Source organism: Gallus gallus, chromosome 1, assembly GCF_016699485.2.
Source record: "Gallus gallus isolate bGalGal1 chromosome 1, bGalGal1.mat.broiler.GRCg7b, whole genome shotgun sequence".
NCBI lineage: Eukaryota > Metazoa > Chordata > Aves > Galliformes > Phasianidae > Gallus > Gallus gallus.
This window is the reverse complement of record NC_052532.1, coordinates 186,124,798-186,149,247: the sequence shown is the minus strand read 5'-3', so window position 1 is coordinate 186,149,247 and position 24,450 is coordinate 186,124,798. Positions and strand designations below refer to the sequence as shown.

The following is a 24,450-nucleotide window of genomic DNA, read 5'->3' as shown; positions in this document are numbered from 1 at the left end:
CCATGGTAATAGCCTGTTTGGAGATGTCCCTCTCCCTGGGTCGTCTGCTAGGCTTCCTCTGCCTGTCACTGATCCTCCTAGGAGACTCATGTCTGCTGTGACAGGATAAGGGGAAATGGTTTCCAACTAAAAAAGGGCAGGTTTAGACTGGATATAAGGAAACCATTTTTCACAGTAAGGATGATGAAGCACAGATTACCCAGAGAGGTGGTGGCTGCCCCATCCTTGGAGACACTCAAGATCAGACTGGACAGAGCTCTGAGTACCTGATAGAGCTGTCGGTGTTCCTGTTCACTGCAGGGGAATTGGACTAGATGGACTTTAAGGGTCCCTTCCAACTCAAACAATTCTATGCTTTTATATTCACTCTTGACTGCTCTATCATCACGTATGGGAACTCACGCTCGTAGAAAAGGAACTTTTGCTTGTAACTCAGACTGCATGCCAATGTGTGTTTCTGGAGGAGTTTGCAGCTTTTTAGGATTAATTTTGAAAGTGTGTTTAGAAAGGGAAGTCATCAACTGGTTAAAACAGCAATGGATTGGAGATTTTGAAGATGAATAATAACATGGATAAACACAAGATCTATTGCCACTTGAGATTTCCATGTGTATCCTGCCTGCTCTTCTGCTGTAATACTTTCCAGTCCCAGGTACTGATAGCTCAGACATCTATTGCCTGTCAAATAACACTCAATGCTTATATTTACAGACTCCCTAAGTGCTGAATTTTGTTCCTTAATAGAAAACTCAATATTTGAGGGTTTAGTTGAGTGAGAGCAATTACAGACTGACTTCTAGTCTTAGACACTTCTGTGCATATGTCTGCATACCTTTGGACTCCCACAGATAGAGTCGTTTTTCTAAATGTAAAGCTCTAGAACTGCTGTAGGGTACATTGGATACCCAAAGCAGGTGAGCTATCTTCCAGCAACTGAATTTCCATGCTTGTCAATACCATTGGTAGAGCCTGAATGACCACAGGGTGACTGCCTTAGAATGAAATGCTCTGCTCAGGCTCGCTTAACTATAGTGAAATGGGGCTTTGAACAGGTGTCTAATGTTATTTATCTGCTATAAGGGTGTTATTTGGAGGAGCAAACCCAAGGGAGTTTGCTGTAGAACCATTGTCAAATCTGCCAGCCCTGATCAGAAATTTTGGACATCCTCAAGAATTTCAAATAATGTTGTGTTCTGAAGCACATAAAGGAGCTGCAGACCTCTGTGAACAATAATTGAAGTATAGACATATAGCTTACAAGTATATACATCTGTATCAAAACATTCTAATTTATCACATGAGGACAACTTGAATTTAAAGATCACTTTAATTTAAAGATCTTACTTTCAAACTGAATCCCTCTCAGTTTTACTGTAACTCTGGTGTGTAAGCTTTGTGTATTTAAATGCAACACATGAGATCAGCCAAGTTGAGAAAACTGTAGAACCTAAAACAGTTCATGATGCTTAAAGTAAAAGAAAGTATTAACGGTATAGGGGATACAATGAGATTAAATTTGTGCCCATTATATTGTTATAATGAGAATCAATGACACCCAGTGTAATGAGCGGTGGTGATTGTGCGTCATGGTCACATTCTTACTAAAAGTCTGAGGAAGACAGTGAGAAATAAACCCAGTGAACTGGTGGTCTTGCATTAAGAGTCATGTCTCACTCGTTATTAACACCTGTATGAGTCATTAGACCTTAGTGAAGACAGTTTGTGAGCTTTTATTCACTATCTGAGGCAAACTGTATTGTTTGACTGTTGTTCTGTCTAGAAAACTCATTTCTACTAAAAATATGACAATAAAAAAGTAGGAAAAAAAAGAGAAAAAAGTGAAAAACATTTCTATTTGACAAAATTAAACTGCGAGTTAGACACCCTCTTCACTATGGTACATATCTGTCAGCTTAGTTAATTAGTAAGTCATGAAAGAAACTGAGCCACTCACACAAAGCTTGAATTATAATTAGCATTTGACAGGATGGACTTCAGTTCATGCACGTTTATGATAAAGCAAGTTAAGTTGTGTGAGAAGTTTTTCTTATCACAGTTTCAAGGAGTAAATGTTACTGGAGCTCTAGTTGCCAAATCACACGGAGCACAGTGAAAAAGCCTACTGACTTGTGCTAGATGTGTATTGACAGACTGCTCCTGCTCTAGTGAACCATCCTGGACATGCAGTATTCATGTGGGCATTTTATCTACTGGAGGATTTTTGCAGAGAGAGGAATGTCGTGGACTAAATGGATGCTGTGGTTTCTTTTGTGTTTGACTTCGGTTATACTGCCCTAAATTACAGAGAATGGGATTTGATGACCTTAGTTCTGTGCTCCTACATGATGGCAGAGCCTGAGCATAGGTACTGATCAATGTTTGGGCACTTGCCATAATCTCTTTTAAAACTTATGCTCTGTATCTATAACGTAGAGCACCAAAAAAGAGAGCTGGAAAATGCAAGCAGCCCCTGTGTGAGCATTCCTGAAGGCAAGAGCACACGCCATCAGTCTGACTAAAATACTTCAGGTTGAGAACTAGCTACCTCCAGAGCATGGCTGTAGCCTTTAAAGAAAGATGAACTATGCAGAGTTGTGTGTGTTGAGATGTGGTTCTCTTGAGCTATTTAAAAATCAGTTTCATAGAATCATAGAATCACCAAGTTTCGAAAAGACCTCCAAGATCAGCCAGTCCAACTGTCTGCCTGTCACCAATATTTCCCACTAAACCGTGTCCCTTAGTACAACATCTCAATGTTTCTTGAACACCTCCAGGGATGGTGAATCCACCACCTCCCTGGACAGCCCATTCCAGTACCTGACCACTTATTCAGAGAATAAATTTTGCTATTACCCAACCTGAACCTCCCCTGGATCAACTTGAAGCCATTTCCTCTAGTCCTATTGCTAGTAACAAGGGAGAAAAGGCAGATCCCCACCTCGCCACAACCACCTGTGAAAGATGGTAGCTGAACCTTTCTTTTTTTGATCTTGGCTCAAAGCTGGCTTTGTAACGAATTTTGTTGATAAGGCTTTAAATGACAACAGCAAATTATCTAGAAAACAACTGGTGAGTGTCACCATGAAACAAGAATACTTCTGCTTATGCTTCTGCAGGATTTCTATTGCCTACATCTCTACCCCAATCAAAAAGTGGTTGAGATTTGTAATAAACTGGATGGGCAAATATTTGATTTGTTGTGTCTTAATCCCTCTGTGGGGTATACATATGAGCAACATGGCCGGCACAGGGAGATAATAAGAATAGTTGCATGCCCCTGCCAACCCAGGCAGACGAGAGCCGGACGGTGAGCAGAGGCAGAGGTAAGAGGACAGGGCAGAGAGCACGGAAGGGAAGGCCTGGACCCTGGGTTGGATGGCAGGAGTTGCTGTCATGCAACAGATTGTTTATCTTCCTTCCATGTCTTTCTGCATCAGAGGCCCAGAGGAGAACATGACCAGACCACGGAACCTTCCTGTCCTCTGCTGCTCAGCTGGAGGGATGTTCCACCTTCCACAAAAACATGGATTCAAAGACATGTAATCAAATTAAAACACGGTTTTAAAACTGGTGTACTTTTGGGTATCAGCTGCTGGCAACTGTCTTGCTGATGCCATGGGCATGGCACAGCAGGCACAGTGTTGACAGTGCCCTGTGTCACACAGACATCACCAGCACAGGGAGATCATCGGAACAGCTACACCCCTCTTCCAGCCCTGGCCACCGGAGAGAAGGATGGTGAGCAGAAGCAGAGGTGAGAGGGCAGGACAGAGGGCATGGAGGGGACGGGATGGGCCCTGGGCAGGGAGCCAGTGGTGGCTGTCATACAACAGGTTTTGTGTATTCCTCCTTTGTCTTGGAGGGCCAGAGACCCAGAGGAGAGTGTCATCAGGCCATGGAAACCTCCTGGATCAGGAAGCTCAGCTGGAGAGATGTCCCACCTTCCACAAGGGCATGGACACAAAGATATGTAATCAAAATAACACCAGCCTGGTGTAATTTAGGCATCAGCCGCTGGCAAGTGCCTTGGTGATGCCATGGGCATATCATACCAAGCAGGACATTGGTAGTTCCCTGTGTCACACAGGCATGGGCGACATGGCCAGCACAGGGAAATCATAAGAAGAGCTTCAACCCTCTCCCAGCCCAGGCCAGAGGAGAACAGTATGGTAAGCAGAGTCCAAGGTGAGAGGGCAGGACAGAGGGCACGGAAGGGAAAGGCTGGGCCCTGGGGAGGGAGGAAGGGGTGTCTTTCATGCAACAGATTTTGTATCCTCCTCCTTTGTCTTGGAGGGCCAGAGACCCAGAGGAGAATATCATCATGATCATGGAAACCTCCTGGATCAGGAAGCTCAGCTGGAGAGATGTCCCACCTTCCACAAGGACATCAATACAAAGATATGTAATCAATGTAACACCAGCCTGGCTGTAATTTTTGGCATCAGCTGCTGGCAACTGTCTTGGTAATGCTGTGGGCATATGACAGCAGGCATAACATTGGCTGTTCCCTGTGTCACGCTCGCATAATGAACATGGCCAGCACAGGGAGATCATCAGAAGAGCTTTAAATCCTCTCCCAGCCCAGGCCAGAGGAGAGCAGGATGGTGAGCAGAGACCAAGGTGAGAGGGCAGGACAGAAGACATGGAATGCAAGGGCTGGGCCCTGGGCAGGGAGGCAGGCTTGTCTGTCATGCAACAGATTGTTTTTCCTCCTCCATTGTCTTAGAGGGCCAGAGGTCCAGAAGAGAACATCATCAGACCATGGAAACCTCCTGTCCTCGGTTCCTCAGCGGTAGTGTTGTTCCACCTTCTACAAAGATATCGATACAAAGATATGTAATCAGCATTACACCAGCCTGGCTGAATTTTTGGGCATCAGTTGGTGGCAACTGCCTTGCTGATGCCATGGGCATGCCACAGCAGGCACAACGTTGGCAGTTCCCTGTATCACACAGGCATGGGTGACATGGGAGACAGGGAGATGAAATGGGCATAGGGAGATCATCGGAACAGCTGCACCCCTCTCCCAGCCCAAGCTACTGGATAGCAGGATAGTGAGCAGAAGCAGAGGTGAGAGGGCAAGACAGAGGCACTGCAGGGAAGGGCTGGGCCCTGGGTACGTGTTTAAGACAGTATCTGAATCCCCTTTTTTTTCTTCTTCCTTGGCTCATCGTTTGCTTTGTGTGGTCTTTTTGGTTATAAGGCTCTAATCGTCAGCTTTGAATTATCTAGAAGGCAACTGGTGTTTGTCACCGTGCACAATACTTCTGCTTAGGATTTTAAAGATAAGCAGAAACTGGACATGAAGTCTTTTTCGGGGTCTGCTTGAAGGAGCTAACAGAATGAAAAGAAGAAAAAAAGAAACTGAGTGCCAGGGGATAAAAGGCCCCTGCTGAACTAAGTACTTGGGAAGAAATTCCCTAAGAGAAGAATCCTGTTAGGAAAGAACTCTCCTGGGGCCTAATTGCTCCAAAGTTTCCTGACTTTCTCCCTTCCCTTGCAGAGTCCGGCCAAGTTCCTCAGACTAACGGATGAACTACAAGCAATGCTGGATCCTCAGCGTTGACTATCTCTCTTGCTTTCTACAATGACAACTTGCTTTCATTTTCTATCTCTTTTCTATCACCCATCTCCCTTCCTCATCTCCCTAAGTAACTAGGATTTGTAATAAACTGGCCTGGCAAACATTTGACCCATTGTGTCTTAATCTCGCCAACAGGTATACATATATCAAAGAATCTCCTCTCACTCCTATAATTGGAGCAAGATACCACCCTTCAGGTATTTGTAAAGAGTGATAAGTTCTCCTGAGCCTCTTCTTCTTGGGATGAGAATCCCAGTTCCTTCATCCTCTCTTCATAAGACTTGTGCACCAGACCCTTCACAGTTTCATTGCCCTTCTCTGAACACACCCCAGGGCCTCAGTGTCTTTCTTGTAGTGAGGGGCCCAAAACTGAACACAGCTCTCAAGGTGCAGTTACACCTGCACTGAGTACAGAGAGATGATCACCTCCCTGCTCCTGCTGGTGGCACCATTTCTGATACAAGACAGGATGCCATTGCCCTTCTTAACTACCTGGGCACACTGCTGGCTCATGTTCATCCAAGTGTCAAGCAACACCCCCAGGTCTGTTGCTTCCACACAGTCTTCCAGCCAGTCTGCCCCAAGCCTGTAGCGTTGCCTGGGGATGTCGTGGTCAAAGGGCAGGACCTGGTACTTGGTCTTTCTGAACTTCATCCCACTGGCTTTTGTCCAGCTATCCAGTCAGTCTAGATTCCCCTGTAGTGCCCTCCTACCCACAGGCAGATCAACACTTCCTCCCAACTTGGTGTCATCTGCAAACTTACTGAGGGTGCTCAGTGCCCTCATCCAGGTCATCAACAAAGATAATACTGCACAGGACAGGCCCTAATACTGACCCCTCGGGAACCCCACTTGTGACTGGTCGCCAGCTGGATTTAACTCCAGTCACCACCACTCTCTGGGTCTGGCCCTCCAGACAGTTCTTTACCCAGCAAAGAGTGTACCTGTCCAAGCCATGGGCTGCTACCTTCTCCAGGAGAATACTATAGGAGACAGTGCCAAAGGCTTTGCTGAAGTTTAGGTAAACTACATCAACCGCCTTTCACTAATCCACCAGGCAGGTCACTCAGTAACAGGAGGAGATCAGGTTGGTCAAGCAGGACCTGCCTTTCATGAGTCCATGTAGGCTGGGCCTTATCCCCCGGCTATTCCTCACATGCCATGTGATTTCACTCAAGACAATCTGCTCCATAACATTTCCTGGCACCAAGGTCAGGCTGTTGGGCCTGTACTTCCCCAGGTCCTCCTTACAACCCTTCTTGTACATGGGGAAGGATTTCAGTAAAATTTCAGAAAGAAATTAATTTTATCAAAGAAATGCCTACTTTGTTAATTTGCAATTAATGGAACTATGAACAAGTAGTTGAAAATATCCACACTCAGTCAAATGAATCAGCCCTAAGTTTCTCTGACACTTGGTTTTCATTGTGAAAGACATTTGCCTGCCATGCTGAAGAATGACTTTATAAAAATGTAGATAAATGGAATTATACAATTTTGTTCAGCTTTATCCCAGCTTCATTGTATTTCTCACAAAGTCCTCAAGAAAAGGGTCAATAAAAGCCGTAACAATGCATAATTAAAAACTGTGATCATTTTCACAGTTTCAAAGTGAAATATTGAAGATTACATACCAAATTCCTGTAGAATTTTAACTTCTAAGAGGAGGAACTTTGTTTCACGTCTTTAAAAGGAAACATTCAATACTATCAACACTACACAAAGACTGTGTCACATTGACAGCCTTTGGAGGATAATGAGACAGCAAAGAAAGTGGAAAGTCCTCTTCGGAGTAATGGTTGAGTGACTCACTAGCACAGTGATGATACTGCAGACTAATCTTCTTTTCTCCACTGTTTAATACCCAAATAATTACAAAGAGCAAGATACTTTCTGCAAATATTCATAAATACTCCATATCACCTTACAGATATTCTGGAAGAACTGCCACTCAATGCATCAAAGAATTTGCTTGAGCTGAAGTGCAGAATTAACAGAAATACCTCCTGGCTTGTTCTCTGTGTTTATATACAGCATGCCATGTACAATCAGTTATCTGAATTTAGATTAAAGTGAGGATAAAAAAGAAAAAGAAAGAAGTTTCACTCACCTTTCATGTTATAGAAGAATCATTCTGCTCCTCAGCTTAACTCCAAGTTCTTTATCTTGAAGCTCCTTAAGGGAAGAGATTGCTCATGTTGGCCTCAGACTAACCAGTTATTCATTCTGGATGCATGGACCTCATGCAAGTTGACACTGGAAGATGGGCTTTGGGACATACAGATTTACAAACACACTGACCTATTGTAAACCTATACAAAGATCACAAGACCTTGTCTTCAGAGGATAATAAACCCACTTTTCTTAGCATTTCTCAACTATGAAATGAGAAATAATCCATGAACTATCACCCTCTGGATAAGTGTGTTGATACAAAAAAGAGGGGAAAAAAATTGTTTTAAACACATTATTTCCTTTAGCAGCATAAACTGTGTAAAGAAGTCACTGATAAGATTGTTTCATTGGAGTAGGGATTACATTCTGCAGTGCATGAAGATATACTATAGTCTACTGTCTTTAAATAAGCAACTTGAACAATTCATTATCTTGGAAAATGTAAAGAGATGTTAAATGAAATGCTCATACCCTCTACTCTTTCCAACAATTTTTAATGCAGTCTACTAATCAAACAAAATGAACTCATACACATTATGAACAGCTGTAGACATGCAAACAATATTTAATTCTGGAGGTGATTATCCTTTAAACATACCAGAGGCAAGGTTCCACTAGGCTTGGCAGCTCCTCAAACAGTACCTAAATCCCTTCTACATGTGAGATCAGCAAACCTGACTCACAAAATGTCAGTCCTCCTCATGTAAATCAAAGTTCAAGCTAATTGGTTTTCTATCCATCAGATTTACTTATACATCGTATTTCACCCTTCTGAAGCCTCTTCAGGCATAGAGCTGCTCCCCACCAAACATCAGAGGTGTTCTTCTGATGAAATTATTCATCCTTACAGAGTATGTCACTACACTGTGAACTTCACATCTTAATTATCTTTTATAACATCTGTCGTTTTCTTGTTAGCAAAACCAGGTAGAGTCTTTCATTACTTCCTCATCTCTCCTTTCTTCAATATAAGCAGGCATCTTTTGTCGCAAACCTCCTCACTAGAGACATTTAATCCCTGCTGGCAGGCATGGAGAGTGTGGTTGGGTGTTCAAATTGTCAACAGCTGTATTAGTGTCACTTCCAATTAAAGAATGCTGTAATGGCTTTGTAGTCCTTCCTCCCTCAACAGGCATGCACACTGCCATTGAATGGAGCCTCAAGGTCAACAGCAACTTCTCCAATGGTTTCCCATCCTGCACTTCCACCCTTTCCCATTTCCTAGTCTAAGGCTGACTCCTGATATAGCCTACAAATGGAACTAAATAGGAACATAGTTACAATAATGAAGCTCATAGCAGTGGCAATAAATTTTTTTGTTTTCTTTCAGAAGTGACGTACCAACGTGCACTATGTATTTCCATTCACTGCTTAATATAAGCATTCTGCTCCATATCAAGACTCCACATTTCATGCAGTGTGTCATTTCCTCTAGTCACTTTTCTTAACATCAGCATTACAGGGCACTTGAAAAATTAATTACATACTTCACATGTGTGTCTATGGGAGGACATCAATGATTTATGACTTTCTTTGATTGATATTCAAGAAATTCCACAACTTCTGCACTAGAATCCAAATTCACCTTGTTACTAAGACCTAGCTCTCTAGTAACAAACCTTAAGCATCTTCTCTTATCTTTGTTTGCCTCTCTTAATCTAGATTTTTCATTATCATACCACAGAAAGCTATCTCCAACCTCCAGTTAAAACACTTTCCTTAAAATGCAAACTCAGTTTTACTTATTGCAATTAATCAGAGTTCTTCTTCCTATTTCCCCACATCATAGTGAATGTGGAGAACAATTGTTCATTCTTTATAACAACTCGTTAAATTATCAAAATACTATTTTTATACTTGCTTCCGTGTTTTCTGTTCTTGACTAAACATACTCAATTCTTTTAGACCTTTCTTTTAGGTCCTATTATCTAGTTATTTTATTATTCTTGGAGAGAATTTTGACAGCAATAGGAATTTGTGTACATCTTATTTGGGAGGTTCAATAAGGCCAAGTGCAGGGTGCTGCACTTGGGTCAGGGCAATCCCAGGTATTTATACAAACTGGGGGAAGATCTCCTTGAGAGCAGCCCTGCGGAGAAGGACTTGGGGGTCCTGGTAGATGAGAAGCTGGACATGAGCCAGCAGTGTGCGCTTGCAACCCAGAAGGCCAACTGCGTTCTGGGCTGCATTAAGAGAGCAGTGGCCGGCAGGGAGAGGGAGGTGATTGTCCCCCTCTACTCAGCTCTTGTGAGGCCCCATCTGGAGTACTGCGTCCAGGCCTTGGGCCCCCAGTACAGGAAGGACATGGAGCTCTTGGAGTGGGTCCAGAATAGGGCCACTAAGATGATCAGAGAGCTGGAGCACCTCTCCTACTAGGAAAGGTTGAGGGAACCAGGCTTGTTTAGCCTGGAAAAAGAAAGGCTCCAGGAAGACCTCATTGCAGCCTCCTAATACTTGAAGGGAGCATGTGAACAGAAGGGGGAATGGCTGTTTACGAGGGTGGACAGTGCTAGGACAATAGGGAATGGTTTTAAACTGAGACAAGAGAGGTTTAGGCTGGATATTAGGACGAAGTTTTTCACACAGAGGTGGTGATGCACTGGAACAGGTTGCCCAAGGAGGCTGTGGATGCCCCATCCCGGGAGGCATTCAAGGCCAGGCTGGATGTGGCTCTGGGCAGCCTGGTCTGCTGGTTGGCGATCCTGCACGTAGCAGGGGGGTTGAAACTCAATGATCGTTGTGGTCCTTTTCAACCCAGGCCATTCTATGATTCTATTTTACTTAAAAAATACAGCGCTCAGACTGGATGCAGTAGTTCAGTAAGGCTTAGCTAAGCACTTACTGGACTGTGGAAATTGTTTAATACTTTCTGCTTCTGTTTATAGAATCATAGAATGGTTTGGGTTGGAAGAGACTTTAAAGATCATTTAGTTCCAACCTCTCTGTCACTGGCAGGGGCATCTTATCCTGTTGCATTGCTTAAAGCCTGTGCTGCTTTCAGCTGCAATCGTTATTTTTCTTCCTAGTAGCTGGTATAGTGCTATGTTTTGGATTTAAGATGAGAATAACGTTTATAACACACCAGTCCTTTAGTTGTCGCAGAGCAATGCTTGCACAGAGCCAAGGATATTTCATTTTCTCACACACTCTGTCAGCGAGGAACTGGGGGTGCACAAAAAGATGGCAGGGGACAGAATGAGGAAAATTAACCCAAATTGGCCAAAGGAATATTCCATAATATATGGCATCAAGCTGAATGATAAAACTATGGGGAGTTGACAAGGGGGATGCCAGTGCTTGGGCATCAGTCAATGAGTGGCAAGATACTGAGTTGTACATCGCTTGTTTTGTATACTCCTTTATCATTATTACTATTATTTTTCCATTTCTTTTCTGCCCTATTAAACTGTCTCTTTCTCAGGGCACAAGTTTTACCTTTTTTTCTGACTCTTTCCCCTGTGCCACTAGGGGCAAAGTGAATGAGTGAACAGCTATGTGTGCTAAGTTGCCTGACAGGTTAAAGCACAACAAAGCATCTTTCAACCTGACCTTGCTAATGCATGACAGAACTTACATTTCTGGAAACAACATGGCACTGTGACTCAGTTTCCCTGATAACTTGCCTATTTTCTGCAGTTCTTTTTTTATATATTTGTGCCTTTGATTTTTAGTTCATAATGGTCATTCTCCACACTTGCCTCTATTGAATTTCATCTTGTTGATTTAAAATTTTGCTCTCTACAGTCTGCTCAGATCTCTTCACTTATGGAAATTCTCAGAGGTAATTTTTAATGGTTAAGTTCTTAACGACTTCAGAATGAATATCAGCAGGTCTCAACAAATTGAATCCATCTAACTTATCTAAATGACCTTTATGTGCTCTAGCTTCTTCTGTACCTCTATTTTGTCATTAAAATTCATCTAAGTGTCTGGTCACAGTTGATGTTCTTTTTTTTTTTTTTTTTTTTTTTTTTTTGCATTGAGTCAAAGCACTGCATGCTTCAGTCATTTCTGCAGTGCCAATCACATGTGCCTCTTCAATGGTTCTTTGTTTCACTGTTTCTCCATTCAAAATACCAACAGGGGTGAAATGGAAACACTCAAAGAATCATTCCAAGTCTTTTAAATCTAGCTCTGATACCACAATGAGACACCAGCTAAAACATATTTCTCACCTCTAGTATGCTTTAAACGTAACCAAGGTCAGGTGTACAGATATATAATTATGTCTCTGTTTCTTGGCAGAGCTGTTCCCCATGCATTTTTGAGATAGAAGAGTACTTACTGGACAAAACAAGTTCCTTTTCTAATTGTTACATTGGTTCTGGTTTACTAAGGAACAGGGAGCCACACTCAACTCTCAGGTGTCCAGCTGATCACTGTAATCTTCTGTTCATAGAAAAATGTTATCCTCTAGTACTTCCATCACTTTATTACATAAGGTGTCTTTCTTTTGTTAAGGATTATTCACTCTTCCCAATCAGCCTATGTGCTTTGTCTCCAGCTATGCATTCTTTTCTGCAATTATATTGAGCTTTTGCTAAATGCTGAAGTTGGAGGTAAAGACACGGCATGAAATTTGTACTGTAGGCAAGGTATAACACTGCATGTCAGCAAAGGGATGAGTGACAACAAATGCTGTTGAAATAAGACAAGCTGGAAGGTTCAAGTGGATTAACACACTAACACAAACACAAATTCAGCTACTATTAGTAGTGTGGAAGATAATAAGCTACAGGTGAAGAAATAGGTGACTGTGAATAACCAAAATAGTATAAGTATAGAATGGTACTGAATAAAACTCTAGGGATGTATCAACTAATGAGAATTTTGATTGAAAGCTGACAGGCTATCTACTGGAAGCTAGTGAAGGAGATGAAGCTCTAATCATTCCTGAAGACTAACATAAACTACCAAAGTGGAGAAGGTTATCCTACAGTAAATCAGTGTATGATTTTCCCATGTAGACCATGAAGCCTTGAATAAGACATGGCTCACTTTGAATGCTTTACACATTTGCTATTCATGTTCAAATATAAATCTACATTTAAGGAGCTGTATTGAAAACTGGTATAACTGAGGAAATATCAGGTCTCTCAAACATAAGTACAGCATGTAGTATAAGCTACTGAAATGTAATTGCAGTGATATAAAAATGAGATTATTTTTGTTTCACTTCATCTTCTTCCTACTGTCTTTTTCACTGTTAAGATATTCCCAGTGTTGTCAGTTATTAGCATGTTTAATTTTCTGACAACCTCTTGACAATTACTTAGGAAAGACATCTCTGGAAAGAATTAACAGTGACTACTATGCTAAAGGGACAAAAGCACGACAATAAGAAAAGAGGAAAGACTGTATATTTTGGGAGAAAAATTGCCAACACAATTTCTAGCTCGTTCAAATATTTTTGTTATGAGAGTGACTCTTGTGTGTCCAGCACTCACTGTAAGTTGTTAGATTTTCTGTAAGAATGAGAATATCTTTCAGAGAAGTATTTGAATGAGAATAGACTATAGATCAATGGATAATTTCAGAAAAGCATTCATAAGGCAGGAGAAGTAAAACTTTCCAACTTGTTCTTCTGTGTAAACAAAAAAGGTAAGACTATACAAACAAGAAGAGGAAATACAGAGTGATGTTATGACGCAGGATCCTGGTATAAATAGGAAAGGCCTTCATGTAATAAAAAAGAAGATAAAACAGAATTTCACAGATAATAATTTTAGACGTTAGAATATTTCTTGTACATCAACAACTATGTATTTGGAATCTGAAAATCACACGTGCTTTTTATTCTTCTTTTCTTACGAAGATTCAACAATAAAAATCCCACTGTTTCTTCATTGGCAGAGAAGCTGATGAGAATCCAGCTCAGTCATACAAAGCACCGATGAGCCCATACAAATTAACTGGAGGGAAAGTACTTGATTTGCTGCCAGCTAAGAAGAAAACTGACCAAAAAAGTATATACAGTGGGTGATGGAAAGAACACTTGTAAAGTCATTTGTTGTGTCTTGTTGCTGTCTTGAATTATTTTGTTTATACTTTCCTATTGGCTAATTTTTCAGCTTTAAAAACCTCTCATCATCCTTGCTTTGTAATATAAATTACATCAATTTATTGTATTCCAGTTCCCTGGCATATCTAAAAGCTCGATACACTGCATAACATCTGTGAATCTAGCCGTGTCTCAGACAGTGTCAAAGGCATATCGCGCATGTTGGATCTGATAAAAATATTTGGCTGTAACTGTGTGATATATCACATGATTACAAAGCAGAGCTAACAGTTGTTCAAACTCTTCACAATGAAAGCAGAGCTATAACCTACCTATCATATGATCTCAGGAGCAGTTTTATAGTCCGTAATCTGTAATCCTACAGAGAATTTTCTATCAATTTTGATTCCTCCATTTCTTTTAAAACCTTGAAGCTGTAGTGTGTAGTCTAAGCAAATCTGCAAAACTGTGTTAAACAGTACATTTTATGGACCTGCTGTATGCTGAGAACTCACAAGAAAGTCTGATGTCCTCTGAGCTAGGAGCTCTACAACCATAGCTGCAGGATACTCTAACAGGTCACTCTAATGGGATCTACACACCATCTTCACAACACATAACAGTTTCTGTGATATTTCTTTGATGCACCTAAACTTATGATTTATTAAAAATTTCTTTCTTTTTTTAAATGTTTTTATTAGATGAGGAAGAATTTTTAAAATCCTGAAAAAGTGCTGCTTGTGTCACTTAATGACTTAACTATTGCCTGGTGAAATTACCGCAAAAAGAGAATGTTTATCAAGGTGAGCTGACTGCATACAATAACAATGAATCTGCAGTTTGAGAACACCTCGCTGGAGCAATTTTTTCTGTATTATAACTACATCCAGATTAGAAAATTCTAATAACAGAACCACAAGCAAATAAGACTCATTCCCCTGTTCACAGAGAGAATTAACACAATCCTTACCAGAGCTTTGTGATCTTTATTCTCTATTTTGCGGAAATGAAAAATGGAGAAGAATCCACATGCAGTAGAAAACTCTACCACTCCTTAGTGCCCTACCCAAACCTTTCTTTCTTATAATCATTGTCTTTTAGAATCCAGCCTCCTAACTCTTATTTATAAGGGAAGCTCCTGAAGCAGTGGTAATTGAGAAGCAATTTTCCTCTGATCCAGCTGTTGCTCAGCTACTGTCTAATCTCTGTAGCTAGTAGATGGGAAATGCGTCTTACTAAACAAACTGTAGTTGTATCCTTGTGTGAAAATGGGTATGATTAAGCAGAGGTGTCACAAGCATTCTGCTATTAATACTGATCTCTTGCCTAAAAGTAATTAGCCTATTAAAAACAAACCATCACTTAAACTTACTGAAATATATGGAAGAGACCAACTCCAGAAGTGTAGTTTGGAGCTCAGCAGGAAACAAACTCAGGAATTGAGACCTCATTGAAGTTTCTGCTCCAAGGGATTCAGATCACTTAGTAAGATTAATACTTGCCTCAAGGTAGTCAGTAACAGACAAAATAAAGCACATTCAAACAGAATACTTTTCTGGATCAGAATTGGTGCCGAAATGAAAGTATTCCACAAATACACAAAGTGATTGGAGTTGCCCATTTACTTTTTCTCTGATTTCAGTACTAAAAGCAGTTAGTTACAAGTTTTTAAAAGCGTAATTTTTTCTTTGCTTATTTTTAACTGCAAATGCTGTTTATTCTGGGCTCTGGGTCTCTGGAGTCTGGAAATCAAGGTGAAGTTTGTCTCTCCTCATTGTCAGGAGGCACAGTCAGATCAGAATACCTTCACAGAAAAGACAGGAGGCTGTCTGAACAGACTCATAGGTGACAAAAAGAAAAAAACATTCAGAACTTCAAAAAGTTTTCTTTACTAATGATGGAGACAACAGGGAACTCAAAAACCCATCTGATCATCAGAATCAAAATTTACATTTCAGGAATAAAATATTAGATTTTTTTCTCTGTGAACTCAGAACATTCACTGCTGAGTCACTGAGTCACATAAATATGGCACCTCTTTTATTTTTTTCTGATTAAGTCAGTTTTTTAACCCATCCACTGTAAACTTGATTTCATGTAATGGCACTGAAAAGGGAATAAAGAACACAATTGTATTGGGACCAATCATAATGCTACCAAAATAAGTTTTGCTGCCTTTAAAATAATAAAGAAGTAAAACATTAGAGTAATGGTAGCATGCAACAAGACAGGTGAGACTATTATTAGCACAGTCAAAAATGAAGCTAAAACATTTTTGGTGATGTGGTTCAATAGCCCATTAGGGCTAATTCAGTCTCATTTAATAATTAATAGTACAGTAACAAATTTCACTAAAACCTGTCTGCAGCAGGCTGTGAAACTGATGAAGGAATGTACCTTCAGCCATTCAGGAAAACCTATGGACAGAATAAGACAAAGCTTCCTGGCCTACTGGTCAGACAAAAGAAATTCAATTTTTTCCCACGTGTTGTACTGCTGAAGTCACACCACAACTCTTCAGATTTGCATTCCACTGAAATGGGACTTAAAGTCATCTAAAATTAACCTTCCTTTTCCATTTGCAGGCACACTGCATAAATATTAATGTGTGAAAGCATTCCATTTATAATCAGTTGCCAAAACTTGGCACTCGCACCCCCACTCATATCCTCTCTTGACAGTCCACTGCTGACCTCACGGGCAGGAAAGAAGCAAATCAGGACCCCGATGAAGACAGAAATGGCTCTTTGCTCACATCTACATCACTTTTCTTAATTCAAATGTTATCCTCTCTTTGCACATCTTCTGCTACTCAGTGTGGCCGATTCTGTTGGGATGTGCATTCCAGAGGCTAAACTAACGTCTAAATGTCCGAGAGGACACGACTGCAAAAAAGCAGCATATGGTTGTTCTGACTGTGAGACAAAGTGCACACAAGACTGAATGGCTGCCAGAAGCTTATCAGCATCTCAGTGTTGTACATCTGTCCTTGCTTCTAGGATTGAGAATGCTTTTGTAATACTATGTGGTGCTCTCGTACCAATGGACAACTAAGAGTCATCACGCTACTTTCTCACTCACCATCCTCAAAAAAACAGGGGGATGAAAATATGATGAAAAAACTCACTGGTTGAGATAATGACTGGGAGATAGCTCGCTAATTATCATTGCAAGCAAAACACACTCAGCATTAGGAGATTAATGTATTTTATTGCCTGTTGCTAAAAGACAAAAGCAATGAGAACTAAATGCAACCTACAAACACTCTTCCCTCCAACCATCCTCTTTCCTCCTCCCCACAGCTGCACTCAGTCCATTACACTTTGTTTCTGCCACTCCTCCAAGGCCACTTTCTGCCACTTAGCTGCCTCCCACAGCACGTCCACCTTCCCCAGATGATCTCGTGTGGCCTTCCCACAGCCTGCAGCTCTCCCCAGCACTTCTCCAACACAGCTCTGAACCATGGGGCCCACCCTTCAGGCACTGCTCCAGCACAGCCCCATGGTGGCAGGTCCCCGAGCGCACCTGCCCCACTATGGGCTCCTCTCTGTGTGCTGCAGCTCCAGCCCAGGGCTGCTCCTGTGGGGGTATCCATGGTCTGTGCTTCCATCAGCCCTCATCCACTGCTGCACTGTGAGCTCCTTCATGGATGCACATGGAGATCTGTTCTGTGCGGTGCCCAAGGGCTGCAGTGGGATGTTCTGCTCTTCTGTGGGCCCCTCCTGGGCTGCAGGGAACTGCTGCTCCATGCCTGGAGCACCTCCTGTCCTCCTCCTGCATTGGCCTTGGGGGCTGCAGGGACCCTTCTCCCCCATCTATCACCCCTCTCTCCCAACTGCAGTTGCAGAGCAGTTTCCCTCCCTTCAGTCTGCTCTCTCAAAGGCCCAGTGTCACTCACAGCTCAGCTCTGCCCAGCAGCAGGTCCCTGTTGGAGCAGCTGGAGCTGCTCTGCTCTGACATGGGGCACTGCTAGGCACTGCACACCTGGGCCCTGCAGCCCCTCTGCTACCACAGCCTTGCCACATGAACCTAATACATACTGATGGACCACTAAATACAGTAAGGTAACTGAGTAAATTTCCTGGAATTTCAGTGAGAAGGAGCAAAATGAAAGAAAAAGGAAAAAATATTTTCACAGGATCAGACTGTAAGCATAAAACACAGTAAGCAGTTACTGAGCACCGAAGGAGTGCAGCCTTGAGAGTGAGGAAGAAAAATGAAAACACCTCAAGGTATGAAAAAAGAAAAGTTGGTTGATTTGGTAACAGATAAGGGAAATGTCATAGGCTGAATGGATGTGTTGCAATGGGAAAGTGGATCCTGTATCCTCTCCATCCTAGTCACAGTTTTGTGAGTCCTGTCCCTCTCGTTCCCATAGCTCATGGTTAAATCATGCATAGAACTGGGCCACTGGAGAATGCCCACCATTCCAGTAGAGTTAACAGTTGATCAGGAAACAAACTGCTAGATTCTAGCACATCCAAAAATGTAATAGAGAAACCTTCAATAACCAGAGCATGCTGTGCACAATGCAGTCAAGAAAGCTGTGCTGATGGAGTAAATGCAATATTTGAATGAAGTACTAAAAAGTTTGTTGGCTTGTTTACTTGTTTGTTTATTAGTTTTAAAAAGAAGGAGCATACAGAAGAGAGGTTGAATATTCCACCAGAATGAGCCAGGACTTTGGAATTGAACACAGGATGAGAGAAACACACAATGGGCCTGAAAGGATCATTCCAAAGTCATAAAGGGTTTGCTACAACTCTTTAATAAAGAGACCTAGGAAAAGGGGATAGGAAGATCCAACCCATCCAGGCCGCAGGCTGATAATGATGATTATGCTGGGGAATCAGGAGCAGAGCAGTTACTCATCACAATATGCAGTATTGCAAAACCAGCTCTGTAATATAGACAGCCATGCAGAGAAAACCAATAGCTTGGCCAAACCTTTAACTGTAAGACTGTAGTAAAAATGGAAGGGCTAGAGATGTAAATGCAAATTGTTATCACAAAGAACTGAAGTCCCAGACAGATTGAAGCAATAACAAAAATGACAGTGCTCTTAAACAGCAATATCTCCACAAAATCAAAAATAAATGGAAAGAAAAAAGATAATAACGAACACCAACAAAGTGATATTAGTATTTAAGTAAGAGTTGGTGTTTGTACATATGTATTTGCATGTAAGAGTTGGCAGAACAGTGGTTTAGATGTGATCCTACGAAAGTAGAGAGAAGGGGGACAGGAGGAAGTTTAAATAATCAGATGTTTTGCTGAACTCAGAGGCACCTAATCAAATCATACACATTGCTACCACAATTCAGAATGGCAGGAATCCCTTATGGTGACCTGTCACAGCTGCAAGAACCTGAAAATTCCCTTCACATCCTATAGTTACCATTTTAATCATCTGAGAGACCAGTGATTGTACAAATTGTACAGGCTATAAAAATTCAGAGCTTAGCAGGTTAATATGTAACCAATACTTAAAGATTACAACAGGCTGCCCTCCAACCTTCACAAGTTATCACATCCCAAGAACAGCTAGGAAAAAGTGAATGCATCATAGAAGTTCCATTGCTCTGTCCAGATCCCAAGTACTATAGTTTAGAGTGTTAATATTAAAAGCTATTAGTGTAAATATCTTCTCAATTAAATATTTGCCCTATATAAACATGATTTTTAGAAAGGCTTTGCTGACACAAACATCTATTTTAGACATACGTATATTCAGTCTAACATTTGATTTTTTCCAGATAAGAAGAGCTTGTTACAATCCAATTTTAACTGTATTATGGGATGTGGGATAGAAATACTAAATGTACAAGTAGGCAGCACACAGTAATATTCAAGTTAGGGTTCATAGGCACTATAAATATGTGCTGAAAACTCATTGGAACAAAATAGTAAGGGTGAATTGAACTTTCAGTCCTTCTGCAGGACTTTAATTACAAAAATCAGAAAGTCCTATGACACAGCAGTGCAGGGTTACTTTTCTTTTGAACCTTTCCAATCTCACAGAACACAATATCCTACTTTGTTAAGAAGAGCGTATCTTAGTCCCAGTTATGGGAAACAAAACACTCTTATTTAAGAGTCAAGAAGAGAACATCAGGAACGGTACATCCATCAAATTCACTTCTGTACTTAATAAGAAGACACTCATGGAAACCGTGTTAAGGCATGTGAAAACTAGGAGATGACTGGGTACAGCCAACATCGCTTCAATGAGAGGAAATCATGCCTGACTGACTTGGTGGCCTGCTACAGCAAAGGGACAGCATTGGTGGATGTACCAAGGTCATATACCTTGATATGTGCAAAGTAGTCACAGTCTCATACAACATCCTTTTTACTAAATTTGAGAAACATGGATTTGATTGATGGACTGTTCAGTGGATAAGGAATTGGCTGGATGGCCACATCCAAAGAGTTGTAGTCAATGACTCATTATCCAGGTAGAGACCAGCAATGAGTGATGTCAGGGATATGTATTTAGGTGTGATGGTTTAATATCTTCATTGGTTACATGGACAGTAGGACTGACTGTACCCTCAGGAAGTTTGAAGATGACACCAAGCTGAGTGGTGCAGTTGATACTCTATAAAGGGAAGGGATATCATTCAGAGGGACCTTCTTGGGCTTGAGAGGTGGGCCTGTGCAAACCTCATGAAGTTCAACAAGCCCCACTGCAAGGTCATGCATCTGATTCAAGGCAACCTCAAACATCAGTACAGCCTGGAGAATGAATGGATTGAGAGCAGCCTTGCAGAGAAAGCCTTGGGGTACTGGTTGGTAAAAAAATCAACATGAGCCAGCCAGCAATCTGCACTTGCAGTCCCAAAAGGCTATCATATCTAGGACTACATCAAAAGAAGCATGGCCAGCAGGTGAAGGGAGATGGTTATCACACCTGAGACCCTGTGTGGAGAACTCCACAGCCCTGGGGCCATGGACCTGTTGGAATGGTCCAGAGAAGGGCCACAAAAATTCTTAAAGAACTGGAGCACCTATCCTTTGAAAAGAGGATATGAGAATTGGAGTTGTTCAGCCTGGAGACGAGAAGACTCGGGGGAGAATTTAATGTGACTTTCCAATATTTAAAGGGAAATTACAAGGAAGATGAGAAAATCTTCATCAAGGATTGTATTGATAAGGGGCAATGGTTTTAAACTAAAAGATTTAAATTAGATACCAGGAAGAAATTCTTTACTATAAGAGTGGTTAGATGTTGTAACGTTGCCCAGAGTAGCTGTGGTCGCCCCATCCCCAGAAGTGTTCAAGGCCAGACTGGATGAGGCCCTGGGCAACCTTGTCTAGTGTAAGGTGGGGCTGGAATTGGATGTCTTCAAGGTCTCTTCCATTCCATACCATTTTATGATTCTATGTTTTTTCAAGTACCCTGTTTTCAGTAACATACTTGTCAAATTTTAAACTAGAAGTAGTTTTTGCATTTGTTCCTTTCCTAACATTCATCCACAGCTTGTACCATTTCTTTGTAATGCATGCAGTCCTCACCTACTGCCAGCTAAGTTTCCCCTTATACAGCTAACTATTCTGACTTTTTCCTTTTTTTGTTAGTTTTAAACATAGTGCTATTACAGCACATTCCAAATTGTCTCCTTAGTGCTTCATCTGATGTTCTGCTTTCAGTCATATCCTCCATATCAGCAATACAAGTCTGGAAGTACTTCATTTCTTATTGAATTAATAATCATACTGAGTTAAAAAACAATTTTGAACCACTTCCACAAACATACCTCCAGGCCTTTTGTCCAGTTAATGAATTCTAGTCAGTGCATGAATAGTTAGCATCTACCATAAAGATAACTTTGTCCTCTAATGTGATTTTGTCCTTTGTGCTATGAGAGTGCCAGAAGAAAAGCATAATTATTAATGCACCCTAGATGAAAAAAGTTAGAGATTCATTCATACCTTTCTGAAACTGACACACTAAAATACTAAACTAGAGCAATAATTTCAACTTTAAGTAGAAGAATTCTGGTGCAGATGATTCAGTAAACCACATTCTGTCTCAAAGTTTTTCACAGGTGAAACTCACCCAGAATGAAGACCATCACAAGAGCATTACACCACTTCACTAGCTATAATAGTGTATTTCACTCTTAAATATTATTGTAGAATCTGAAGTAGCGTTTAGATTTTATGTTGACTTTCATTGGAGAGTGTCACATGGCTCTAAATGCATTTTCCCCAGACAGCAACTGTATCTAGAATGGCAGATAATTTAATGGGTCAGATACTGTTACTCAAGCAAGCTGATTTACCAGTGACATCGACAGTGGGATTGAGTGCACCCTCAGCAAGTGCGCGGATCACACCAAGCTGTGTGTTTTGGTCGATGTATTTGAGGGACGGGATGCCATTCAGAGAAACCTAGACAGGCTCAAGCAGTGGCTCAGATGAACCTCATGAGCCACTGTTTGAGCCTGTCTAGGTCTCATGAGGTTCAATAAATCGAAGTGCAAGATCTTGCACTTGGTTTGTGGCAAGTCCTGCTATCAGCACAAGTTGGGGGATGTAAGGACAGAGCACAGCCCTGCTGAAAAGGACTTGGGGGTACTGGTGGATGAACATGAGACAGCAGTGTGACCCTACAGCCCAGAAAGCCAACTGTATCTGGGGCTGCATCAAAAGATGTGGTCAGTAGGTCAAGGGAGGTGATGCTGCCCCTCTACTCAGCACTGGTGAGACTGCACCTGGACTACTGATGTGAAGTCCTCAGAACAGGAGAGACATGGACCTGTTGGAGCACATCCAGAGGATGGCCACAAAAATGATCCCAGAGATGGAACAACTCCCCTACGAGGACAGGCTGAGAGAGCTGGGGCTGTTCAGCCTGGAGAAGAGAAAGCTCCAGGGCATTTAAAAGCAGGCTATAAAAGGAAGGGGACAGACTCTTTAGCAGAGTCTGCTGTGGCAGAACAACGGAAGATGGTTTCCAACTTAAAAAGGGGAGATTTAGATTGGATATAAGGAAGTTTTTTACAGTAAGAGTGATGAGGCACTGGAATAGGTTGCCCAGAGAGGTGGTAGATGCCATCCTCAGAGGCATTCGAGGACCTGTTGGCCCAGGCTCTGAGCACCTGATCTAGCTCTACTGTAGATGGCCCTGTTCACTGCAGGGGAGTTGGACTAGGTGACCTTTAAGGGTCTCTTTCAACTTAAAAGATTCTATGATTCTATGAATTAATCCAAACAATAATTTTCGATTTACATAATAATTTGTTGTTCTGTCTCTAAAGCCTGAAAGATGTGATCTATCTTATGCTGTGACTGAACAGTACCATACCACCACCTATTATCAACTGTGAAAAGGCAGACTGTTGCCTCTGAATCATACGGTAACAGTGAAAAAACAAATCCAGTTAAGCATATTATTTGGTCAGTGTGAAGCTGGTTGTCAGATAATGATCTGTTCTAGTCAATCATCAAGTCTGGCTTGGTTTGTATTCCTACCAGTCCATCATGTTCCTGTCCCAATAACAGTCTTTGTTTCCCTGGCTGGGGGAACAAAATGGATATAGCACCTGGTAGCCTAGATGGAATAACCCTAAGCAACAGCCCACATGTAACCTGAACTCCCTAAGCAAACGGGTTTTATGATAATCAAGCCTCCTATTAACACACCTGTCCTTTTGTTAGTATTTCTCAATCACTTTCAAACCTTTGCTAAATTACACTAGATTTGGGTGTGGTTTAAAGCCTCAAGGTTACTGTACTCAAAGAGGCTTTGTGAATATCAGTAGCTAGTTAGAAGAGTCAGAATTCCACTCTTCTGAGGAAGAGGCAGTTATAACTCAGTGCCTTGTACATGTTGTGTCAGCCACCTGCTCAGTCTGCATACACACTGCCAGACCAATCTGAATGTCTGAAAGCCACGGGAAATCCTGTCTGCAATGACAAATGGACAGAGAACAGGGAAAGGATCTGTTGACATAAGAGCTATTCTCAGAAGTTCATGGGATATGAAATGGTTAACTACAGGAAAGATAGTAGAAAAGCAGAGTTAGGAACAGCCTTGGAGTTTTGCATTAAAATTTAGAAGGAGAGGAATTGGTAATGCTATTCTTGCATCTCACCATTTCTTTTTATCTGTAATTTTAACAACATAAAATGTGACGTGGATGATTTTCTCAATGGAAACAGCAGCTAATCTCCTGCTGAATTTCTTAGCTGATGCTTCACCCTGCATAACAGGTCCACTTAAAAATACTGGTGAATGATATTAAGGGTATTGACAAGAAAATTAACAGGATGTTAGTCCCATAGAAACTCCCCATATTCTTCAAATGGTGGAAATCAGCACCCATTGCTTTCTGACGAAGATAAAAACCCAACGTTGTGTTGTTTTGTTGTTTTTTTTTTTTAATGTGTGTGTTTTTTGCTAGTTTTTCTTTTACATTTTATCCTTGAGAATGAAGATGAAACTTTCAGCTGGCACCTTAAAAAAATCAATAAGGATTTATGGACAGGGTATTTCCTAGGGATTAAAAAGTCTTTGAAATCAATGGCCCTAAGCTGCAACTGAAACCCTTAATCCTCAGGAAATATCCTGCACCTCAGTACACATTTCTGACATCAGCATACAGTTCAAATGCTTACTTTTTGTTCTAAACAATAAATCTTTAAATAAAATCTTAAATAAAAATACTGTTGCTTTCCTCAA

The 24,450-nt window shown here is 41.3% G+C and overlaps 1 long non-coding RNA gene across 2 annotated transcripts; it reads left to right on the top strand.

Annotated features, from left to right (window-relative positions):
* Positions 1 to 3,666: 3,666 nt before the first annotated feature.
* On the top strand, positions 3,667 to 5,680 carry LOC121109085. Of its 2 annotated transcripts, XR_005843923.1 has the most exons (6): positions 3,667 to 3,754; positions 3,871 to 4,169; positions 4,294 to 4,463; positions 4,581 to 4,620; positions 4,727 to 5,070; positions 5,504 to 5,680. It is a non-coding gene; the product is annotated as an uncharacterized LOC121109085 (long non-coding RNA). The 2 variants fall into 2 exon arrangements; XR_005843913.1 differs by having other exon boundaries at positions 4,294 to 4,620.
* The last annotated feature ends 18,770 nt before the right edge of the window (positions 5,681 to 24,450 follow it).